The following is a 26171-nucleotide window of genomic DNA, read 5'->3' as shown; positions in this document are numbered from 1 at the left end:
AGACAAATGTCAGACTTTCTTGAATCTATTTTGATCAGCTAAGTGGACTGATCGGTTTGACACCTCATTTGTCTGATTTGGTCCAATATTGTAGGACTTGAAGGCAGAAGTCAGTTTCACAAATTATGCAAATTAGCAAAAAATCTAAGTAGGCGGAGCTTCATAGTCCAAATAGCCAGTTGGTAGAGCAAAGCTGTCTGTATCAGCAGAAAAAATAATTTCAATTATAGGACTAATAGGACAGGAGCTATGGACTGAAACGCGTTGGGGGGCGCTAGAGCGCCCCCATCTGGCTGACAGGCCTGGGTCAGAGAATCTGAGTAGCGGGTAGGAATTGACATCATATTACCAAGTTTGGTTGGTCTAGCACTTACGGTTTAGGCTGTGCATTCAGTTTTAGGGCGCGAAAAATAATAATAATAATAATAATAAAAGAGAAAAATCCTAAGAAAAACAATAATGGTCCATAAGGACTTCGTCCTTTGGACCCTTAACTAGGGCTAGGGCTGGGGCTGGGCGAGAAGCAAGGGAGGATGGGGCACCTGGCACTGGGGGTGGGTGTGGGGGCTAGGGGAAGATTAGCACAGAGGACGCGACATGGGCTTGGAAAAGGGAGGTAATGTGCTCTGTCAACTGCCTCACAACAGCAGTATGCCAAACTTGTTGATGGTATGAATTTTCCACAAAAACATAAACAATTTTAGATGTCCTGTCATATAATTGACTATTCATGAAATGCATTGTTGCCTATATAGAAATGTTGTGTTGTGGGCCAGTACAGTGCACTGAACCTCTTTACACAGCACCACACACTTGGAAAATGTAAATTTGTAGTTGTTTATATAACATAGAATATATCATTACAATGAATTAAATGTAAGGAAATGAAGAAGTACCATCAGATGTACACAGTACCAAACTAATGTCTTGTACTGCAAAACATGCTAAAAAGATACAGATTTTCACAGAGCAAGGCTTTGATCAAAAAGAATGATGAGAGGGCGAAGAGGCAGAGACATCTATGGGCTAAGGTAAGACCATATACTGATGTCTGTCTGTGTAGTGTTGTACAGTGTACTTTCACACTGTAAAAGGAAATGTTGGACATATGTACACTGACTGTATATAATGGTATTATGTATATGATGCAATTTTTGGAGTAATGTTTATGTTTTGTGTGTTTCTTCAAACAGCTAAAATGAAGTAACACTAAACAGTCATACATGTCGATGACCTAATACCTAAGTGGGAAAGCTGAGCAGTGAGTGTGAGATGTTTATCTAGACATAGTGGATGTGCCATGACTGGGTGGGCAAAGCAAAGGTGCGTGAGTGACAGTTTTCTCACTTAACATGGGCATGTTAGTTAAAACATACCAGTTTGCAGTGTATGAGCTTATAAATTGTGTAACTAAGTATTGTCAGAAATCCCTACTACATTGTTATATTGCAGATTTTAACCTGCCTTCTCCTATGTATAACCTCAGGTCACTAAGGCACAACTGCCATGTGCTTCCCTGATGATCAAGCTAAGGGACATCTGTCTGTCCAAGCTCTGCTATACTGCATCCTTCGTCATACAGCTGTACATTGGGAGTGTGACACATCACACTGAATGCTACATGGTCAGAGGAGCAGGCGCTGACCTTGTGAGTTTGCCTTCTTCAGAGGTTTCTTCCTCTTTGGTGTAGTTGTAGTTTTACTCTGTCAGTGTTTGTCTAACTTACATGTCAATTTATGCTTTTAATCTTTTAATCTTTTCCAGCGCCTGCTGTTGATCACAATGACCCCGTGCCCACCACATCAAGTTTCGTTAACACATCACACTGCCTGGTACATTGGAACAATCAGATGGTCTGGCCTGGTGAGTTTACATATTTGAAAGATTATTTTGTCTGTGAAGTAGTTTTACTTTACAACTGCAAGTGTCTGATTGGCTGACATGCAACTTTCTGGTTTTACTCTCTTTTCCAGTGCCTTGTCTTCATATCACTGACACCATACTCACCACATCAAGTTTCCCTGCGCCCATTTTGTCGACAAGCAAAGCATTCTCTAAAGAACTCAGAGACTGCACACAGACAGAATGAATTACACACAGATACCTGAAGTGAAATGCACCAAAAATCATCTCCACACACTATAGTCTGACAGCAAAGGTACTTTCAGTAAAATGTGCTATTACTTGTGGATGTTTATTGCTATGATGCAGGGGCGCCGCCAGGGTGGGGAAGGTTAGAACAATTCTAGGGGCCCAGCACTGACATGGGGCCCTGTTAGGGGCTTTACCTTTTCGCAAAAAGGGGGGGGGGGGGGGAGCAAAATTGTAATCTTTCATGGGGCCCAATATTTCTGGCGGCGCCCCTGCTGTGATGTCTCACAATTTTTTTTTGTAGTATTTATTGAGTTATTTTGACTTTTACTCTGCAATAACAAGATATTAATGATGTGTTGTAACACTTCTGTACTACATAATATGTTATGTAATTCACAGTCATGATGCCATGGTTAAATTGATGTCAAAATAACAGTCCAGCTTTGTTTGTGATGCCTGTGTTGACTTACATTAAATTGTATATTTAAAAGAATATTGCCATGTTGGCAGTTTTGTAGTATATATATATTAGTGCTACTATCACACTTTGTGTTCTTTATACACTGTTTATGTAAGAATGCTATGCACATCATATGCGAAATATTATGTCAATTGTGCTGGCTCAAGTATTGTGGTCTCAATGTACTTTTTCAGCCTCCTCCAAGAATGACACAAACCTAAATGTTTGGCTAAGACAGATGTATTTAATTGCAATTTTACAATGTGTATAATGTGTTTTCCATTATGTCTCTAATGAGTAATAATAAATATTATAATCATTCATACAGTCATCATTCTTAAGCATGTTAAATACACATGTAAATGTCATAATAAATTTCAATTACGGTAGGTGAAACAGGCAGTAAAGGAAATATACATATAAAAAGTATTACAATGTCCTGAGCAACATTTAAGGAAAAACATACTACAATATAATGACATTATATAGTAAATGGCCATAATGTATAACATTAGCCTGCTGTATGCATGCAGTCCCTGGTGTGGCAGTTTGACTACTGCCATTAGCAGAAGCAGCCTTAGTACACCAATATAGGATAAAATATAGAACCCTTTGGTGAAGTGCCTCAGCCCAAGACAATGTATGGTTTGTGTCAGATGGTCTAAGTAGTCGGTAGAAATAGGCACCTGCATACCTAATATTTTAAGTCTAGATCATACAAGTTAAGCTTACTTTGTACTACCTCAGTGAACACATGCCGTCTTGTATATTCAAAACAACAGTGGCTTACTACATTTGTAAAGTATTCTTCTAGACATAAGAAGCCCTAAAAGAATTTAATGGCATTAATGAAACAGAGAACGAACTGCACCTGCTGGCGAATCTATAAAAAAAAAATCCAAAGTGCAATATAAATAGAGCACGATCTCCACCTACTGGCCAATTTATTACAAAAAAGCGAAAAATCTGCAATATATACTGCCTGGCTTATAAATAAAATCTGATAATTTTCTATAAGTCAAATAGCACAAAAATGAAAGGAGCTTAAAAATATGGACTGAGGTGAAGGGAAAGTTAATTCCTTGAAAGTATTATGAAGGATATTTCAGCTGAATTAGCCAAGGTACGTATTAGACATACTAGGACAGTGGCTGTACCGCTCCAGATTGACTGATCGCCACCAAACTTGGAAGATCTGTCTGTAGTCCAGTCATACAGAAGTGAATCAAATTTTGTAAGGATCGGATGAAGCATGCCTAAGATTTAGCTGTTTGAATGAAATGGGAATGGAAATGTTGTGGCCAGCAGGTGGAGTCAGCGCTCCATTTTAGAAATGATATTAAATGCTTTCTGACCTCATTTGTAAATGAAGTCTGATAATGTTGTATAAAGCAAATTAGTGAAAATTGAAAGGAAATTAAAAATATGGACGCAGGTGAAGGGAAAGGTAACAATTGTTTGAAAGTATTATGAAGGATATTTCAGCTGAATTACCAAAGGTACGTATTAGACATACTACGACAGTGGTTGTATGGCTCCCGTTTGACTGATCGCCACCAAACTTGGAAGGTCTGTCTGTAGTCCACTGATACAGAAGGGAATCAAATTTTGTTAGGATTGGATGAAGCATGCCAGAGATATAACTGTTTGATTGAAATGGGCATGGAAATCATTTGGCCAGCAGGTGGAGTCAACACTCCATTTTAGAAATGCTATTTAAAACTTTTAGGCCTTCTCATGTGTAAATGAAGTCTGATAATGTTCTATGAGGCAAATGGGTGAAAAATGAACAAAAATTAAAAATATGGACCTAGTTGAAGGGAAAGGGAACAAATCTTTGAATATTTGATGAGAAATAAGGACATTTCAGCTGAATTTGCTAAGGTGGGTCTTACACATATATGCACATTAGCTGTAGCGCCCCCATTTGACTGATCGGCACCAAATTTGGAGGGTCTGTCTGAGGTGCAGTGGTACATTAGTCGGTCAAATTTCGTGAAGATCATATGAAGTATACCTCATATTTAGCTGTTTGATTGAAATGAGCATGGAAATGTGGTAGGTTCAGTGTGGCTGGTGGCCATACTGTACAGGCAGGTGAAGCTATCTTTATAAATTATACATAAGGGCAGTGTCCTGATTGATCTACTACCAGAAAGACCTACTTTGGCTAGACATTGTAGTAGTTATAGTAATATGTTATTTATTAAGTTTTTAAATATCACAAGGTAATTCAAATGACTATTATGGACTATCTTGATTTAGCATGACTAACAGAACTTGCAGGACAAAAGATTTTAACGAGTAATATGTCACTTTATCAAAAATGACAACAATGTAACTTGAACTGATTTTGCAGGTTTATACAGACATGTTATATTGCTGTAGTGCCCCTGTTTGACTGATTGGCATGAAAATTGGAGGGCCCTTCCCCAGTAATGTCCTACAATATATATTTAAGTTTTGTGATGATTGGCTGAGGCACGCCTCAGATATAGCTGTCTGATTGAAATGGGTGTGGCACCAGTATGGTGTAGGTGTGGCTGGTGGCCATACCACATGGAAAGTTTCAGATTTTTTTAATATTTCTTTATAAGGACTGTCTCCTGATTAAAATGATCACAGAAATATGAAGGTTTGGTGAAAATCCAAGGAGGTTAAGAAAAAGTACTGTTTTAAGACTTTTACAAAATAGGCAAAAATGGCAAGAGATATGATGAAGTTCTTTATGCCATTAAATTTGTCATGAGCTAGTGGATAGCGTAAACAACAATTGTCAATTTTATAATTAACAGTTCAGGAGAAATAGGCAGAAATGTGCTGTAGCGCCCCCATATGGCAGACTGACATGTCCATTACAGGGTGGGTTCAGGGTCAGAGTACAAATGTAGAACCCAAATTTGGTTTGGATTGCTCATTGTTTAGCCAGTCAAATGGCTGGTTGATTTTGATTGGCTAATGGTGGCCAGGATTTTACAACTAATGACTGCCATGATACTTGTCTGACCTCAGGCTTGTACATATTACATATCTGCCAAATTTCAATTAGATTGGTCAAGGCAGTCAGGAGATATTGGCAGTTTTTAGTTGTAGCGCCCCCTATTGATGAAATGGGGCCAGCTTTATATCTACTCCCCAGAATGGCGCTAGGAGGTAGGATTTCAAATTTGGTTAAGATCGGCTAAAGCAGGGCCAACTTATAGCAGTCAGACTGAAACTGGCCAAATTTAGGTGGAGTTTGAGCGTGGCTGAAGGCCATATGATACAGAAATTTTATGATTATTTTTAATAAGTCTTGACCAGCTCAGAGAACTGATTGGTTTGACACCTCATATGTCTGATTTGGACAGACGGGGTAGGACTTCAGGCCAGAAGTAGGATTTGCAAATTATGCAAATTAGCAAAAAATCTAAGTAGGCGGAGCTTCATAGTCCAAATGGCAAGATGGTAGAGCAAAGCTGTCTGCATCAGCAGAAAAGATAATTTTAATTGTAGGACTAATAGGACAGGAGATATGGACTGAAACGCGTTGGGGGGCGCTAGAGCGCCCCCATCTGGCTGACTGGGCTGGGTCAGAGAATCTGAGTAGCGGGTAGGAATTGACATCATCTTACCAAGTTTGGTTGGTCTAGCTCTTACAGTTTAGGCTGTACATTCAGTTTTACGGCAGGAAAAAAATAATAATAATAATAATAATAATAAAGATAACTGCAAGCAGTGACAATCGGGTCCAAAGCTAATGGAAAGAAGCAATGAAGAGGAATGAAGTGAATGGTATAAGATTAGAAGTTCACTAATTATTGCAAATGAAGTACAGACTGTAATTGATGAGCAATGAATTTAAATTGGCAGAAAATAGGAAATGCTTCTATGAGATGATACCTAACATTTGAACATTACCGTGGAAATGTTTATCAAGGTACGATGAAGGGAAAAGGGTAGATGAGAAACCAAAGGGAAATGTGGTGACTAGCTGTTTGAGAAATATTGCAATTGCTGCAGTGTACACAGGATGAAGTAACATTGAAGTTTGATAGATTTCTAAAAGTCAAATGGCAGTAACATATAAGCAGATTAAAAATATGGACTTAGATGAAGGGAAAGGTGATTAATATTTAAATGTCTAAATAAACAATAAGGAGATGTCAGCTGCATTAACCAAGGTTGGTCTTAAACATATTAGGACAGTGGCTAAATTGTAAATGAAGTACAGACTGTAACTGATGGCCAATGCATTTAAATAGTCAGAAAGAAGGAAATGCTACTATAAGATGATACCTGACATTTGAACATTACCGTAGAAATGTTGATTAAGGTACAATAAATGGAAATCGGTAGATGAGAAACAGAAGGGAAATGTGGTGACTAGCTGTTCAAAGAAATTGCAATTGCTGCAATGTACAGAGCATGAAGTATCACTGAAGTTTGATACATTTCTAAAAGTCTAATGGCAGAAAAATTAAAGCAATTTAAAAATATTAACTGAGATCAAGGTAATGGTGATTAATCTTTAAATATTTGATGAGAAATAAGGTAATATCAGCTGCATTAGCCTATGTTGGTCTTAGACATATTTAGAGAGTAGCTGTAGCGCCCCCCTTTGACCAATCAGCACATAAGGTGGAGGGTCTGTCTGTGGGCCAGAGAAAAATCAGTCGGTCAATTTTTCAGAGGATTGGATGAAGCATGCCAGCGATATAACTGTTTGATTGAAATGGGCATGGAAATGGTTTGGCCAGCAGGTGGAGTCAGCGCTCCATTTTAGAAATACTATTTAATACTTTTAGGCCTTCTCATGTGTAAATGAAGTCTGATAATGTTATATGAGGCAAATAGGTGAAAAATGAAAGGAAATGAAAAATATGGACTAAGGTGAAGGGAAAGGTAACTATTCTTTGAAGGATTTATGAGAAAGAAGGACATTTCAGCTGAATTTGCTAAGGTAGGTCGTAGACATATATGGACAGTAACTGTAGCGCCCCCATTTGACCGATCAGCACCAAATTTGGTGGGTCTGTCTGAGGTGCAGTGCTACATTAGTTGGTCAAATTTGGTGATGATCAGATGAAGTATGCCTCAGATTAAGCTGTTTGATTGAAATGAGCATGGAAATGCTGTAGGTTCAGTGTGGCTGGTGGCTATACTGTACAGGCAAGTGAAGTTATCTTTATAAATTATACATATGGGCAGTGTCCTGATTTTTCTACTACCAGATTGACCTACTTAGGATGGAGATTGCAGCAGTTACAGTAATATGTTATTTATTAAGTTTTTAAATATGACAAGGGAATGCAAATGACTATCATGGGACATTGCATATTTCTTGATTTGACATGACTCACAGAACTTGCAGGGCTAAAGATTTTAACCAGTAATATGTCACTGGATCAAAAATGAGATAAATGTAAGTTGAGCTGATTTTTCAGTTTATACAGTGATGTTATATGGCTGTAGCACCCCCGTTTGACTGATCGGCACCAAATTTGGAGGGCCCTTCTCCAGTAATATCTTACATTATATATTTAAGTTTGATGATGATTGGTTGAGGCAGGCCTGAGATATAGCTGTCTGATTGAAATGGGTGTGGCACCACTATGGTTTGGGTGTGGCTGGTGGCCATACCTCATGGAAATTTTTTGATTTTTTTAATAATTTTATATAGGGACTGTCTCCTGATTTAAATGATACCAGATTTGTGTAGGTTTGGTGAAAATCCTAGGAGGATAAGAAAAAGTACTGTTTTAAGACTTTTACAAAATAGGCAAAAATGGCAAGAGATATGATGAAGTTCTTTATACCATTAAATTTGTCATGAGCTTGTGGATAGCTTAAGCAACAATTGTCAATTTTATAATTAACAGTTCAGGAGAAATAGGCAGAAATGTGCTGTAGCGCCCCCATATGGCAGACTGACATGTCCTTTACAGGGTGGGCTCATGGTCAGAATACAAATGTATAACCGAAATTTGGTTTGGATTGCTCATTGTTTAGCTGGTCAAATGGCTGCTTGATTTTGATTGGCTAATGGTGGCCAGGATTTTACAACTAATGACTGCCATTTTACTTCTCTGACCTCAGGCTTGTACATAGTACATATCGGCCAAATTTCAATTAGATTGGTTAAGGCAGTCAGGAGATATTGGCAGTTATTAGTTGTAGCGCCCCCTATTGACGAAATGGGGCCAGCTTTATATCTACTCCCCAGAATGGCGCTGGGAGGTAGGATTTCAAATTTGGTTAAGATTGGTTAAAGCAGAGCCAAGTTATAGCAATCAGACTGAAACTGGCCAAATTTATGCAAAGTTTGGGCGTGGCTGAAGACCATATGATACAGAAATTTCATGATTATTTTTGTAAGTCTTGATCAGCTCAGAGAACTGATTGGTTTGACACCTCATTTGTCTGATTGGGACAGACGGGGTAGGACTTGAAGGCAGAGGTCAGATTTGCAAATTATGCAAATTAGCAAAAAATCTAAGTAGGCGGAGCTTCATAGTCCAAATGGCAAGTTGGTAGAGCAAAGCTGTCTGTATCAGCAGAAAAAATAATTTCAATTGTAGGACTAATAGGACAGGAGATATGGACTGAAACGCGTTGGGGGGCGCTAGAGCGCCCCCATCTGGCTGACAGGGCTGGGTCAGAGAATCTGAGTAGCGGGTAGGAATTGACATCATCTTACCAAGTTTGGTTGGTCTAGCTCTTACGGTTTAGGCTGTACATTCAGTTTTACGGCAGGAAAAAAATAATAATAATAATAATAATAATAATAATAATAAAAGAGAAAAATCCTAAGAAAAACAATAAGGTTCCATAAGCATTTCATGCTTTGGACCCTTAATAAAAGAGAAAAATCCTAAGAAAAACAATAATGGTCCATAAGCATTTCATGCTTTGGACCCTTAATAATAATAAAAGAGAAAAATCCTAAGAAAAACAATAATGGTCCATAAGGACTTCGTCCTTTGGACCCTTAATAATAATAATAATAATAATAATAATAATAATAATCCTAAGAAAAACAATAATGGTCCATAAGCATTTCATGCTTTGGACCCTTAATAATAATAAAGATAACTGCAAGCAGTGACAATCGGGTCCAAAGCTAATGGAAAGAAGCAATGAAGAGGAAAGAAGTGAATGGCATAAAATTAGAAGTTCACTAATTATTTGAAATGAAGTACAGACTGTAATTGATGAGCAATGAATTTAAATTGGCAGAAAATATGAAATGCTACTGAGATGATATCTAACATTTAAACATTACCTTGGAAATGTTTATCAAGGTACAATAAAGGGAAAAAGGTAGATGAGAAACAGAAGGGAAATGTGGTGACTAGCTGTTGGAGAAATATTGCAATTGCTGCAGTGTACACAGGCTGAAGTAACATTGAAGTTTGATAGATTTCTAAAAGTCAAATGGCAGGAATTTATAAGCAGATTAAAAATATGGACTTAGATGAAGGGAAAGGTGATTAATATTTAAATGTTTAAATAAACAATAAGGAGATGTCAGCTGCATTAACCAAGGTTGTTGTTAGACATATTAGGACAGTGGCTAAATTGTAAAAGAAGTATAGACTGTAACTGATGGCCAATGCATTTAAATAGTCAGAAAATACGAAATGCTACTATGAGATGATAGCTAACATCTAAACATTATTGTGGAAATGTTTATCAAGGTATGATAAAGGAAAATGGTAGATGAGAAACGGAAGGGAAATGTGGTGACTAGCTGTTGGAGAAATATTACAATTGCTGCAGTGTACACAGGCTAAAGTAACATTGAAGTTTGACAGATTTCTAAAAGTGAAATGGCATGATTCAATAAGCAGATTAAAAATATGGACTTTGAAGAAGGGAAAGGTGAATAATATTTAAATGTTTAAAAAAACAATATGGAGATGTCAGCAGCATTAACCAAGGTTGGTCTTAGACATATGACAGTGGCTAAATTTGAAATGAAGTACGGACTGTAACTGATGGCCAATGCATTTAAATAGTCAGAAAGTAGGAAATGCTTCTATGATAAGATAATACCTGACATTTTGAACATTGATTTTGATATGTTGATTAAGGTACGATAAAGGGAATATGGTAGATGAGAAACAGAAGGGACATGTGGTGACTAGCTGTTGGAAGAAATTGCAATTGTTGCACTGTACACAGCCTGAAGTATCTCTGAACTTTGATACATTTCTAAAAGTGAAATGAAATGAAAATGTCAATAATCTTTGAAGGTTTGATGAAAAATAAAGAAATTTCAGCTGCATTAACTATGAGTATATTTTGACAGTGGCAGAAGCGCCCCCGTTTAACCGAATGTCACCAAAGTTAGATGGTCTATTCATAGTCCAGTGCTACAGAAGTGAGTCAAATTTTGTGAGAATTCGATGAAGTATGAATGAGGTTTAGCAGACTTAATGAATACGGTATGGAAATAGTGAGGCCAGCAGGTGGAGTTAGCGCTACATTTGATAATTGGTAGTATGCAGTCCCTGGTGTGGCAGTTTGACTACTGCCATTAGCAGAAGCAGCCTTAGTACAACAATATAAGATACAATATAGAACCCTTTGGTGAAGTGCCTCAGCCCAAGACAATGTATGGTTTGTGTCAGATGGTCTAAGTAGTCGGTAGAAATAGGCACCTGCATACCTAATATTTTAAGTCTAGATCATACAAGTTAATCTTACTTTATAGTACCTCAGTGAACACATGCCGTCTTGTATATTCAAAACAACAGTGGCTTACTGCATTTGAAAAGTATTCTTCTAGACATAAGAAGCCCTAAAAGAATTTAATGGCATTAATGAAATAGAGGACGAACTCCACCTGCTGGCGAATCTATAAAAAAAAATCCAAAAAAGTGCAATATAAATAGAGCACCATCTCCACCTACTGGCCAATTTAATACAAAAAAGTGAAAAATCTGCAATATATACTGCCTGGCTTATAAATAAAATCTGATAATTTTCTATAAGTCAAATAGCAGAAAAATGAAAGGAGCTTAAAAATATGGACTGAGGTGAAGGGAAAGTTAATTCCTTGAAAGTATTATGAAGGATATTTCAGCTGAATTAGCCAAGGTAGGTATTAGACATACTAGGAAAGTGGCTGTATCGCTCCAGATTGACTGATCGCCACCAAACTTGGAAGATCTGTCTGTAGTCCAGTCATACAGAAGTGAATCAAATTTTGTAAGGATCAGATGAAGCATGCCTGAGATTTAGCTGTTTGAATGAAATGGTAATGGAAATGGTGTGGCCAGCAGGTGGAGTCAGCGCTCCATTTTTGAAATGATATTAAATACTTTCTGACCTTCTCATTTGTAAATGAAGTCTGATAATGTTGTATGAGGCAAATTGGTAAAAAATGAAAGGAAATTAAAAATATGGACGCAGGTGAAGGGAAAGGTAACAATTGTTTGAAAGTATTATGAAGGATATTTCAGCTGAATTACCAAAGGTACGTATTAGACATACTACGACAGTGGTTGTATAGCTCCCGTTTGACTGATCGCCACCAAACTTGGAAGGTCTGTCTGTAGTCCACTGATACAGAAGGGAATCAAATTTTGTTAGGATTGGATGAAGCATGCCAGAGATATGACTGTTTAATTGAAATGGGCATGGAAATCATTTGGCCAGCAGGTGGAGTCAACACTCCATTTTAGAAATGCTATTTAAAACTTTTAGGCCTTCTCATGTGTAAATGAAGTCTGATAATGTTCTATGAGGCAAATGGGTGAAAAATGAACAAAAATTAAAAATATGGACCTAGTTGAAGGGAAAGGGAACAAATCTTTGAATATTTGATGAGAAATAAGGACATTTCAGCTGAATTTGCTAAGGTGGGTCTTACACATATATGCACATTAGCTGTAGCGCCCCCATTTGACTGATCGGCACCAAATTTGGAGGGTCTGTCTGAGGTGCAGTGGTACATTAGTGGGTCAAATTTCGTGAAGATCATATGAAGTATACCTCATATTTAGCTGTTTGATTGAAATGAGCATGGAAATGTGGTAGGTTCTGTGTGGCTGGTGGCCATACTGTACAGGCAGGTGAAGCTATCTTTATAAATTATACATAAGCGCAGTGTCCTCATTGATCTACTACCAGAATGACCTACTTCGGCTGGACATTGCAGTAGTTACAGTAATATGTTATTTATTAAGTTTTTAAATATCACAAGGGAATGCAAATGACTATCATGGGACATTGCATATATTTTGATTTGGCATGACTCACAGATCTTGCAGGAAAAAAGATTTTAACCAGTATTATGTCACTTGATCAAAAATGAGAACAAAGTAAGTTGAACTGATTTTGCAGGTTTAGACAGACATGTTATATTGCTGTAGCACCCCCGTTTGATCGATCGGCACCAAATTTGGAGGGCCCTTCCCCAATAATGTCCTACATTATATATTTAATATTGGTGATGATTGGCAGAGGTACACCTGAGATATAGCTGTCTGATTGAAATGGGTGTGGCACCGGTATGGTTCGGGTGTGGCTGGTGGCCGTACCTCATGGAAAGTATATGATGTTTTGGATAATTTTATATATGGACTGTCTCCTGATTTAAATGATACCAGATATGTGTATGATTGGTGAAAACCCTAGGAGGCTAACAAAAAGCCCTGTTTTCAGACTTTTACAAAATAGGCAAAAAGGGCAATAGTTATGATGAATTTCTTTAAACCATTAAATTTGCCATGATCTAGTGGATAGGATTCGCAACAATTGTCAATTTAATCTTTAACAGTTCAGGAGAAATAGGCAGAAATGCAAAACTTGTTGCTGTAGCGCCCCCATCTGGCTGATTGCGGTGTCCTTAACAGGGTATGCTAAGGTTCAGGAATCAAATGTGACAGCCTGTTTTGGTTGAGATTCGGTATTGTTTAGCCTGTCAAATGGCTGCTTCAATTTGATTGGCTGATAATGACCATGATTTTATGATCAATGACTACTATGATATATGTCTGATCTCAGAATTGGTCGTAGTATGGATTTGCCAAATTTTAGTTTGATTGGTCAAGGCAGTCAGGAGATATTGGTAGTTTTTAGTTGTAGCGCCCCCTATTGATGAAATGGGGCCAGCTTTATATATAGTCCCCAGAATGGTGCTGGGAGGAAAGATTTCAAATTTGGTTAAGATTGGTTAAAGCAGAGCCAAGTTATAGCAATCAGACTGAAACTGGCCAAATTTATGCAAAGTTTGGGCGTGGCTGAAGACCATATGATAGAGAAATTTCATGATTATTTTTGTACGTCTTGATCAGCTCAGAGAACTGATTGGTTTGACACCTTATTTGTCTGATTTGGACAGACGGGGTAGGACTTGAAGGCAGAGGTCAGTTTTGCAAATTATGCAAATTAGCAAAAAATCTAAGTAGGCGGAGCTTCATAGTCCAAATGGCAAGTTGGTAGAGCAATGCTGTCTGTATCAGCTGAAAAAAAAAATTCAATTGTAGGACTAATAGGACAGGAGATATGGACTGAAACGCGTTGGGGGGCGCTAGAGCGCCCCCATCTGGCTGACAGGCCTGGGTCGGAGAATCTGAGTAGCGGGTAGGAATTGACATCATCTTACCAAGTTTGGTTGGTCTAGTTCTTACGGTTTAGGCTGTACATTCAGTTTTACGGCAGGAAAAAAATAATAATAATAATAAAAAGAAAAACCGTAAGAAAAACAATAATGGTCCATAAGCATTTCATGCTTTGGACCCTTAATAAAAAGAAAAACCGTAAGAAAAACAATAATGGTCCATAAGCATTTCATGCTTTGGACCCTTAATAATAATAATAAAGATAACTGCAAGCAGTGACAATCGGGTCCAAAGCAAATGGACAGAAGCAATGAATAGTAATGAAGTGAATGTCATAAATTAAAAGTTTACTAATTATTGTAAATGAAGTATAGACTGTAATTGATGAGCAATGCATTTAAATAGTCAGAAAATATGAAATGATACTATGAGATGATGATACGTAACATTTTTAACATTACTGTAGAAATGTTTATCAAGGTACGATAAAGGGAAAAAGGTAGATGAGAAACAGAAGGGAAATGTGGTGACTAGCTGTTGGAGAAATATTGCAATTGCTGCAGTGTACACAGGCTGAAGTAACATTGAACTTTGATTGATTTCTAAAAGTTAAATGGCAGAAATATATAAGCAGATTAAAAATATGGACTTAGATGAAGCGAAAGGTGATTAATATTTAAATGTTTAAATGAACAATAAGATGTCAGCTGCATTAACCAAGGATGGTGTTAGACTTATTAAGACAGTGGCTAAATTGGAAATGAAGTACAGATTCAAACTGATGGCCAATGCATTTTAATAGTCAGAAAGTAGGAAATGCTACTATGATAAGATGATACTTGACATTTTAACATTACCGTAGAAATGTTGATTAAGGTCCTATAAAGGTAATATGGTAGATGAGAAACAGAAGGGAAATGTGGTGACTAGCTGTTCAAAGAAATTGCAATAGCTGCAGTGTACACAGCCTGAAGTATCACTGAACCTTGATACATTTCTAAAAGTGAAATGGCAGGAAAATGAAAGTGAATGAAAATGTGATTAATCTTTGAAGGTTTGATGAAAAATAAAGAAATTTCAGCTGCATTAACTATGAGTTTTAGACATATTTTGACAGCGGCAGTAGCACCCCTGTTTAACCGAATGTCACCAAAGTTGGATGGTCTATTCGTAGTCCAGTGCTACATAAGTGAGTCAAATTTTATGAGAATTCGATGAAGTATGAATGAGATTTAGCAGACTAAATGAATTCGGTATGGAAATAGTGTGGCCAGCAGGTGGAGTTAGCACTACATTTGATAATTGGTAGCATGCAGTCCCTGGTGTGGCAGTTTGACTACTGCCATTAGCAGAAGCAGCCTTAGTACACCAATATAGGATACAATATAGAACCCTTTGGTGAAGTGCCTCAGCCCAAGACAATGTATGGTTTGTGTCAGATGGTCTAAGTAGTCGGTAGAAATAGGCACCTGCATACCTAATATTTTAAGTCTAGATCATACAAGTTAATCTTACTTTATAGTACCTCAGTGAACACATGCCGTCTTGTATATTCAAAACAACAGTGGCTTACTGCATTTGAAAAGTATTCTTCTAGACATAAGAAGCCCTAAAAGAATTTAATGGCATTAATGAAATAGAGGACGAACTCCACCTGCTGGCGAATCTATAAAAAAAAATCCAAAAAAGTGCAATATAAATAGAGCACCATCTCCACCTACTGGCCAATTTAATACAAAAAAGTGAAAAATCTGCAATATATACTGCCTGGCTTATAAATAAAATCTGATAATTTTCTATAAGTCAAATAGCAGAAAAATGAAAGGAGCTTAAAAATATGGACTGAGGTGAAGGGAAAGTTAATTCCTTGAAAGTATTATGAAGGATATTTCAGCTGAATTAGCCAAGGTAGGTATTAGACATACTAGGAAAGTGGCTGTATCGCTCCAGATTGACTGATCGCCACCAAACTTGGAAGATCTGTCTGTAGTCCAGTCATACAGAAGTGAATCAAATTTTGTAAGGATCAGATGAAGCATGCCTGAGATTTAGCTGTTTGAATGAAATGGGAATGGAAATGGTGTGGCCAGAAGGTGTAGTCAGCGCTACATTTTAGAAATGATATTAAATGCTTTCTGACCTTCTCATTTGTAAATGAAGTCTGATAATGTTGTATAAGGCAAATTGGTGAAAAATGAAAGGAAATTAAAAATATGGAATAAGGTGAAGGGAAAGGTAACAATTCTTTGAAGGTTTCATGAGGAATAAGGACATTTCAGTTGAATCTGCTAAGGTGGCTCTTAGACATAATACAACATTGGCTGTAGTGCCCCCGTTTGCCCGATCACCACCAAACTTAGATGGTCTGTCTGTAGTCCACTCCTGCAGGAGAGAGTCAAATTTTGTGAAGATTGGGAGAAGCATGCCTGAGATTTAGCTGTTTGAATGAAATGGAAATGGAAATGGTGTGGCCAGCAGGTGGAGTCAATGCTCCATTTTCGAAATGCTATTTAATACTTTTAGGCCTTCTCATGTTTAAATGAATTCTGATAATGTTCTATGAGGCAAATGGGTGAAAAATGAACAGAAATTAAAATATGGACCTAGTTGATGGGAAAGCAAACAATTCTATGAATGTTTGAAGAGAAATAAGGACATTCCAACTGAATTTGCTAAGGTGGGTCTTAGAAATATATAGACAGTGGCTGTAGCTCCCCCATTTGACCGATCGGCACCAAAGTTGGAGGGTCTGTCTGTGGTCCATGGTTACATTAACTGGTCAAATTTTATGAGGATTGGATGAAGAATGCCTCAGATTTAGCTGTTTGATTGAAATGAGCATGGAAATGGTGCAGGTTTGGTGTAGTTGGTGGCCATAGCATACAGGTAGGTCAAGTTATTTTTATAAATTATCCATAAGGGCCGTGTCATGATTGATCTACTACCAGAATGACCTTCTTGGGCTGGACATTGTAGTAGTTATAGCAATATGTTATTTATTAAGTTTTTAAATGTCACAAGGGAATGCAAATGACAATCATTAGGCATTGCATATTTCTTGATTTGGCATAACTAAGAGAACTTGCAATACAAAAGATTTCAACCAGTCATATGTCACTGGAACAGAAATGAGATAAATGTAAGTTGTACTGATTTTGCAGGTTTATAAAGACATGTTATATTGCTGTAGCGCCCCCGTTTGACTGATCGGCACCAAATTTGGAGGGCCCTTCTCCAGTAATATCCTACATTACATATTTAAGTTTGGTGATGATTGGTTGAGGCACGCCTGAGATATAGCTGTCTGATTGAAATGGGTGTGGCACCACTATGGTTTGGGTGTGGCTGGTGGCCGTACCTCATGGAAAGTTTATGATTTTTTTAATAATTTTATATAGGGACTGTCTCCTGATTTAAATGATACCAGATTTGTGTAGGTTTGGTGAAAATCCTAGGAGGATAAGAAAAAACCCTGTTTTCAGACTGTTACAAAATAGGCAAAAACGGCAAGAGATATGATGAAGTTCTTTATACCATTAAATTTGCCACGAGGGAGAGGATAGGATTCGCAACAATTCTAAATTCTATCTTTATCAGTTCAAGAGAAATAGACAGAAATGCAAAACTTGTTGCTGTAGCGCCCCCATCTGGCTGATTGCGGTGTCCTTAACATGGTATGCTAAGGTTAGGGAATCAAATGTGACACCCTGTTTTGGTTGAGATTCGGTATTGTTTAGCCAGTCAAATGGCTGCTTGATTTTGATTGGCTAATGGTGGCCAGGATTTTACAACTAATGACTGCCATGATACTTGTCTGACCTCAGGCTTGTACATATTACATGTCTGCCAAATTTCAATTAGATTGGTCAAGGCAGTCAGGAGATATTGGCAGTTTTTAGTTGTAGCGCCCCCTATTGATGAAATGGGGCCAGCTTTATATCTAGTCCCCAGAATGGCGCTGGGAGGAAGGATTTCAAATTTGGTTAAGATTGGTTAAAGCAGAGCCAAGTTATAGCAATCAGACTGAAACTGGCCAAATTTATACAAAGTTTGGGCGTGGCTGAAGACCGTATGATACAGAAATTTCATGATTATTTTTGTAAGTCTTGATCAGCTCAGAGAACTGATTGGTTTGACACCTCATTTGTCTGATTAGGACAGACGGGGTAGGACTTGAAGGCAGAGGTCAGTTTTGCAAATTATGCAAATTAGCTAAAAATCTAAGTAGGCGGAGCTTCATAGTCCATATGGCAAGTTGGTAGAGCAAAGCTGTCTGTATCAGCAGAAAAAATAATTTCAATTGTAGGACTAAAAGGACAGGAGATATGGACTGAAACGCGTTGGGGGGCGCTAGAGCGCCCCCATCTGGCTGATAGACTTGGGTCGGAGAATCTGAGTAGCGGGTAGGAATTGACATCATCGTACCAAGTTTGGTTGGTCTAGCTCTTACGGTTTAGGCTGTACATTCAGTTTTACGGCAGGAAAAAAATAATAATAAAGATAACTGCAAGCAGTGACAATCGGGTCCAAAGCTAATGGAAAGAAGCAATGAAGAGGAATGAAGTGAATGGCATAAAATTAGAAGTTCACTAATTATTGAAAATGAAGTACAGACTGTAACTGATGGCCAATGCATTTAAATAGTCAGAAAATAGGACATGCAACAATGAAATGTGATACCTAACATTTAAACATTACTGTAGAAATGTTCATCAATGTTTGATAAAGGGAAAAGGATAGATGAGAAACAGAAGGGAAATGTGGTGAGTAGCTGTTCGAAACAATTGCAATTGCTGCAGCATACACATCTTGAATAAACATTGAAGTTTGATAGATTTCTGAAAGTCAAATGGCAGGAAAATATAAGCGGATTAAAAATATGGAGATGAAGGGAAAGGTGATTAATATTTAAATGTTTAAATAAACAATAAACAGATGTCAGCTGCATTAACCTAGGTTGATCTTAGACATATTATGACAGTGGCTAAATTGGAAATGAAGTACAGACTGTAACTGATGGCCAATGCATTTAAATAGTCAGAAAGTAGGAAAATGGTAAATGAGAGACAGAAGGGAAATATGGTGACTAGCTTTTAGAGAAATATTGCAATTGCTGCAGTGTACACAGGCTGAAGTAACATTGAAGTTTGATAGATTTCTAAAAGTGAAATGGCAGGAATATATAAGCAGATTAATAATATGGACTTAGATGAAGGGAAAGGTGATTAATATTTAAATGTTTAAATAAACAATAAGGAGATGTCAGCTGCATTAACCAAGGATGTTGTTAGACATATTAGGACAGTCGCTAAATTGGTAATGAAGTACAGATTGTAACTGATGGCCAATGCATTTAAATAGTCAGAATGTTGCAAATGCTACTATGATAAGATGATACTTGACATTTTAACATTACCGTAGAAATGATGATTAAGGTACGATAAAGGGAAGATGGTAGATGAGAAACAGAAGGGAAATGTGGTGACTAGCTGTTCAAAGAAATTGCAGTTGCTGCAGTGTACACAGCCTGAAGTATCACTGAACTTTGATACATTTCTAAAAGTGGAATGGCAGGAAAATGAAAGTAAATGAATATGTGATTAATCTCTGAAGGTTTGATGAAAAATAAAGAAATTTCAGCTTCATTAACTATGAGTTTTAGACATATTTTGACAGCGGCAGTAGCGCCCCCGTTTAACCGAATGTCACCAAAGTTCGATGGTCTATTCGTAGTCCAGTGCTATAGAAGTGACTAAAATTTTATGAGAATTTGATGAAGTATCAATGAGATTTAGCAGACTTAATGAATTCGATATGGAAATAGTGTGGCCAGCAGGTGCAGTTAGCACTACATTTGATAAATGGTAGCATGCAGTCCCTGGTGTGGCAGTTTGACTACTGCCATTAGCAGAAGCAGCCTTAGTAAACCAATGTATGATATAATATAGAACCCTTTGGTGAAGTGCCTCAGCCCAAAAGAATGTGTGGTTTGTGTCAGATGGTCTAAGTAGACGGTAGAAATAGGCACCTGCATACCTAATATTTTAAGTCTAGATCATACAAGTTAAGCTTACTTTATACTACCTCAGTGAACACATGCTGTCTTGTATATTTAAAACAACAGTGGCTAACTGCATTTGTAAAGTGTTCTTCTAGACATGAGAAGCCCTGAAAGAATTTAATGGCATTAATGAAATAGAGGACGAACTACACCTGCTGGCGAATCTATAAAAAAAAATCTAAAAAAGTGCAATATAAATAGAGCACCATCTCCACCTACTGGCCAAATTAATACAAAACATTGAAAAATCTGCAATATATACTGCCTGGCTTATAAATAAAATCTGATAATTTTCTATATGTCAAATAGCAGAAAAATGAAAGGAGCTTAAAAATATGGACTGAGGTGAAGGGAAAGTTAATTCTTTGAAAGTATTATGAAGGATATTTCAGCTGAATTAGCCATGGTAGGTATTAGACATACTAGGACAGTGGCTGTACCGCTCCAGATTGACTGATCGCCACCAAACTTGGAAGATCTGTCTGTAGTCCAGTCATACAGAAGTGAATCAAATTTTGTAAGAATCGGATGAAGCATGCCTGAGATTTAGCTGTTTGAATGAAATGGGAATGGAAATGTTGTGGCCAGCAGGTGGAGTCAGCGCTCCATTTTAGAAATGATATTAAATGCTTTCTGACCTTCTCATTTGTAAATGAAGTCTGATAATGTTGTATAAGGCAAATTGGTGAAAAATTAAAGGAACTTAAAAATATGGACTAAGGTGTAGGGAAAGGTAAAAATTCTTTGAAGGATTTATGAGAAAGAAGGACATTTCAGCTGAATTTGCTAAGGTGGGTCTTAGACATAAATGGACAGTAGCTGTAGCGCCCCCATTTGACCGATCGGCACCAAATTTGCAGGGTCTGTCTGAGGTGCAGTGCTACATTAGTGGGTCAAATTTGGTGATGATCAGATGAAGTATTCCTCTGATTTAGCTGTTTGATTGAAATGATCATGGAAATGCTGTAGGTTCAGTGTGGCTGGTGGCTATACTGTACAGGCAAGTGAAGTTATCTTTATAAATTATACATATGGGCAGTGTCCTGATTTTTCTACTACCAGATTGACCTACTTAGGCTGGACATTGCAGTAGTTACAGTAATATGTTATTAATTAAGTTTTTAAATATGACAAGGGAATGCAAATGACTATCATGGGACATTGCATATTTCTTGATTTGACATGACTCACAGAACTTGCAGGGCAAAAGATTTTAACCAGTAATATGTCACTGGATCAAAAATGAGATAAATGTAAGTTGAGCTGATTTTGCAGTTTATACAGTGATGTTATATTGCTGTAGCGCCCCCGTTTGACCGATCGGCACCAAATTTGGAGGGCCCTTCTCCAGTAATATCCTACATTATATATTTAAGTTTGATGATGATTGGTTGAGGCAGGCCTGAGATATAGCTGTCTGATTGAAATGGGTGTGGCACCACTATGGTTTGGGTGTGGCTGGTGGCCATACCTCATGGAAAGTTTATGATTTTTTTAATAATTTTATATAGGGACTGTCTCCTGATTTAAATGATACCAGATTTGTGTAGGTTTGGTGAAAATCCTAGGAGGATAAGAAAAAGTACTGTTTTAAGACTTTTACAAAATAGGCAAAAATGGCAAGAGATATGATGAAGTTCTTTATACCATTAAATTTGTCATGAGCTAGTGGATAGCTTAAGCAACAATTGTCAATTTTATAATTAACAGTCCAGGAGAAATAGGCAGAAATGTGCTGTAGCGCCCCCATATGGCAGACTGACATGTCCTTTACAGGGTGGGCTCAGGGTCAGAATACAAATGTATAACCCAAATTTGGTTTGGATTGCTCATTGTTTAGCTGGTCAAATGGCTGCTTGATTTTGATTGGCTAATGGTGGCCAGGATTTTACAACTAATGACTGCCATTTTACATCTCTGACCTCAGGCTTGTACATAGTACATATCTGCCAAATTTCAATTAGATTGGTTAAGGCAGTCAGGAGATATTGGCAGTTATTAGTTGTAGCGCCCCCTATTGACGAAATGTGGGCCGCATTGTATGTTGACCCCATAATAGAGCAGGGAGGTTGGATTGTAAGTTTGGTTCAGGTAGGCTAAGGTATGGAGAAGTTATAGCATTCAGACTGAAATAGGCCAAATTTAGGTGGGATTTGGGCATGGCTAGTGGCCATAAAATAGACAAATGTCAGACTTTCTTGAATATATTTTGATCAGCTCAGTGGACTGATCGGTTTGACACCTCATTTGTCTGATTTGGTTCAATATTGTAGGACTTGAAGGCAGAAGTCAGTTTCACAAATTATGCAAATTAGCAAAAAATCTAAGTAGGCGGAGCTTCATAGTCCAAATAGCCAGTTGGTAGAGCAAAGCTGTCTGTATCAGCAGAAAAAATAATTTCAATTATAGGACTAATAGGACAGGAGATATGGACTGAAACGCGTTGGGGGGCGCTAGAGCGCCCCCATCTGGCTGACAGGCCTGGGTCGGAGAATCTGAGTAGCGGGTAGGAATTGACATCATATTACCAAGTTTGGTTGGTCTAGCTCTTACGGTTTAGGCTGTACATTCAGTTTTAGGGCGCGAAAAATAATAATAAAGATAACTGCAAGCAGTGACAATCGGGTCCAAAGCAAATGGGCAGAAGCAATGAATAGTAATGAAGTGAATGGCATAAAATTAGAAGTTCACTAATTATTGTAAATGAAGTACAGACTGTAATTGATTAGCAATGCATTTAAATTGGCAGAAAATAGGAAATGCTTCTATGAGATGATACCTAACATTTAAACATTACCATGGAAATGTTTATCAAGGTACGATGAAGGGAAAATGGTAGATGAGAAACCGAAGGGAAATGTGGTGACTAGCTGTTTGAGAAATATTGCAATTGCTGCAGTGTACACAGGATGAAGTAATATTGAAGTTTGATAGATTTCTAAAAGTGAAATGGCAGTAATATATAAGCAGATAAATAATATGGACTTAGATGAAGGGAAAGGTGATTCATATTTAAATGTTTAAATAAACAATAAGGAGATGTCAGCTGCATTAACCAAGGTTGTTAGACATATTACGACAGTGGCTAAATTGTAAATGAAGTATAGACTGTAACTGATGGCCAATGCATAGAAATCGTCAGAAATAAGGAACATGGTAGATGAGAAAGAACGGACATGTGGTGACCAGCTTTTGGGAAAAATTGAAATTGCTGTAGTGTACATCACTGAAGTTTGATAGATTTCTAAAAGTCAAATGGCAGGAAAATGAAAGTAATTTTATAATATTGACTGAGATGAAGGGAAAGTTGATTAATATTTAAATATTTGATGACAGATAAATAATTTTCAGCTGCATTAACTAAGGTTGATCTTAGACATATTATGACAGTAGCTAAATTGTAAATGAAGTACAGACTGTAACTGATGGCCAATTAATTTAAATAGTCAGAGAATAGGAAATGATACTATGAGATGATGATACGTAACATTTTAACATTACCGTAGAAATGTTCATCAAGGTACGATAAAGGGAAAATGGTAGATGAGAAACAGAAGGGAAATGTGGTGACTAGCTGTTCAAAGAAATGGCAATTGCTGCAGTGTACATCACTGAAGTTTGATAGATTTCTAAAAGGTAAATGCCAGGAATATATAAGCAAATTAAAAACATAGACTTAGATGAAGGGAAAGTTGATTAATATTTTAATGTTTAAATAAACAATAAGGAGATGTCAGCTGCATTAACACAGTTTTAGACATATTTCGACAGTGGCAGTAGCGCCCCCGTTTAACCGAATGTCAGCAAAGTTTGATGGTCTATTCGTAGTCCAGTGCTATAGAAGTCAGTCAAATTTTATGAGAATTAGATGAAGTATGAATGAGATTTAGCAGACTAAACAAATTCGGAATGGAAATAGTGTTGCTAGCAGGTGCAGTTAGCACATTTGATAAATGATAGCATGCAGTACCTGGTGTGGCAGCTTGACTACTGCCATTAGCAGAAGCAGCCTTAGTACAACAATATATGATATAATAAAGAACCTTTTGGTGAAGTGCCTCAGCCCAAAAGAATGTGTGGTTTGTGTCAGATGATCTAAGTAGACAGTAAAAATAGGCACCTGCATACCTAATATTTTAAGTCTAGATCATACAAGTTAAGCTTACTTTATAGTACCTCAGTGAACAAATGCTGTCTTGTATATTTAAAAAACAACAGTGGCTTACTACATTTGTAAAGTATTCTTCTAGACATGAGAAGCCCTGAAATAATTTAATGGCATTAATGAAATAGAGGACGAACTCCACCTGCTGGCGAATCTATAAAAAAAAAATCTAAAAATGTGCAATATAAATAGAGCACCATCTCCACCTACTGGCCAATTTAATACAAAAAAGCGAAAAGTCTGCAATATATAATGCCTGGCTTATAAATAAAATCTGATAATTTTCTATAAGTCAAATAGCAGAAAAATGAAAGGAGCTTAAAAATATGGACTGAGGTGAAGGGAAAGTTAATTACTTGAAACTATTATGAAGGATATTTCAGCTGAATTACCCAAGGTAGGTATTAGACATACTAGGACAGTGGCTGTACTGCTCCAGATTGACTGATCGCCACCAAACTTGGAAGATCTGTCTGTAGTCCAGACTTACAGAAGTGAATCAAATTTTGGAAGGATCGGATGAAGCATGCCTGAGATTTAGCTGTTTGAATGAAATGGGAATGGAAATGTTGTGGCCAGCAGGTGGAGTCAGCGCTCCATTTTAGAAAAGATATTAAATGCTTTCTGACCTTCTCATTTGTAAATGAAGTCTGATAATGTTGTATAAGGCAAATTGGTGAAAAATTAAAGGAAATTAAAAATATGGACTCAGCTGAAGGGAAAGGTAACAACTATTTGAAGATTTCATGAGGAATAAGGACATTTCAGCTGAATCTGCTAAGGTGGGTCTTACACATATATGGACAGTGGCTGTCACGCCCCCATTTGACCGATCGGCACCAAATTTGCAGGGTCTGTCTGAGGTGCAGTGCTACATTAGTGGGTCAAATTTGGTGATGATCAGATGAAGTATGCTTCTGATTTAGCTGTTTCATTGAAATGATCATGGAAATGCTGTAGGTTCAGTGTGGCTGGTGGCTATACTGTACAGGCAAGTGAAGTTATCTTTATAAATTATACATATGGGCAGTGTCCTGATTTTTCTACTACCAGATTGACCTACTTAGGCTGGACATTGCAGTAGTTACAGTAATATGTTATTAATTAAGTTTTTAAATATGACAAGGGAATGCAAATGACTATCATGGGACATTGCATATTTCTTGATTTGACATGACTCACAGAACTTGCAGGGCAAAAGATTTTAACCAGTAATATGTCACTGGATCAAAAATGAGATAAATGTAAGTTGAGCTGATTTTGCAGTTTATACAGTGATGTTATATTGCTGTAGCGCCCCCGTTTGACTGATCGGCACCAAATTTGGAGGGCCCTTCTCCAGTAATATCCTACATTATATATTTAAGTTTGATGATGATTGGTTGAGGCAGGCCTGAGATATAGCTGTCTGATTGAAATGGGTGTGGCACCACTATGGTTTGGGTGTGGCTGGTGGCCATACCTCATGGAAAGTTTATGATTTTTTTAATAATTTTATATAGGGACTGTCTCCTGAATTAAATGATAACAGATTTGTGTAGGTTTGGTGAAAATCCTAGGAGGATAAGAAAAAAGTACTGTTTTAAGACTTTTACAAAATAGGCAAAAATGGCAAGAGATATGATGAAGTTCTTTATACCATGAAATTTGTCATGAGCTAGTGGATAGCTTAAGCAACAATTGTCAATTTTATAATTAACAGTTCAGGAGAAATAGGCAGAAATGTGCTGTAGCGCCCCCATATGGCAGACTGACATGTCCTTTACAGGGTGGGCTCAGGGTCAGAATACAAATGTATAACCCAAATTTGGTTTGGATTGCTCATTGTTTAGCTGGTCA

The 26171-nt window shown here is 37.3% G+C and overlaps 1 long non-coding RNA gene across 1 annotated transcript; it reads left to right on the top strand.

Annotated features, from left to right (window-relative positions):
• Positions 1–588: 588 nt before the first annotated feature.
• Positions 589–1625, top strand: LOC140582205 (uncharacterized). The gene is made up of 3 exons (XR_011985151.1): positions 589–1031; positions 1194–1323; positions 1487–1625. It is a non-coding gene; the product is annotated as an uncharacterized lncRNA (long non-coding RNA).
• Positions 1626–26171: the final 24546 nt, after the last annotated feature.

The sequence above is a fragment of the Paramormyrops kingsleyae genome, chromosome 24, assembly GCF_048594095.1.
Source record: "Paramormyrops kingsleyae isolate MSU_618 chromosome 24, PKINGS_0.4, whole genome shotgun sequence".
Classification (NCBI taxonomy): Eukaryota; Metazoa; Chordata; class Actinopteri; order Osteoglossiformes; family Mormyridae; genus Paramormyrops; species Paramormyrops kingsleyae.
This window is presented reverse-complemented; position numbering and strand designations above follow the sequence as displayed.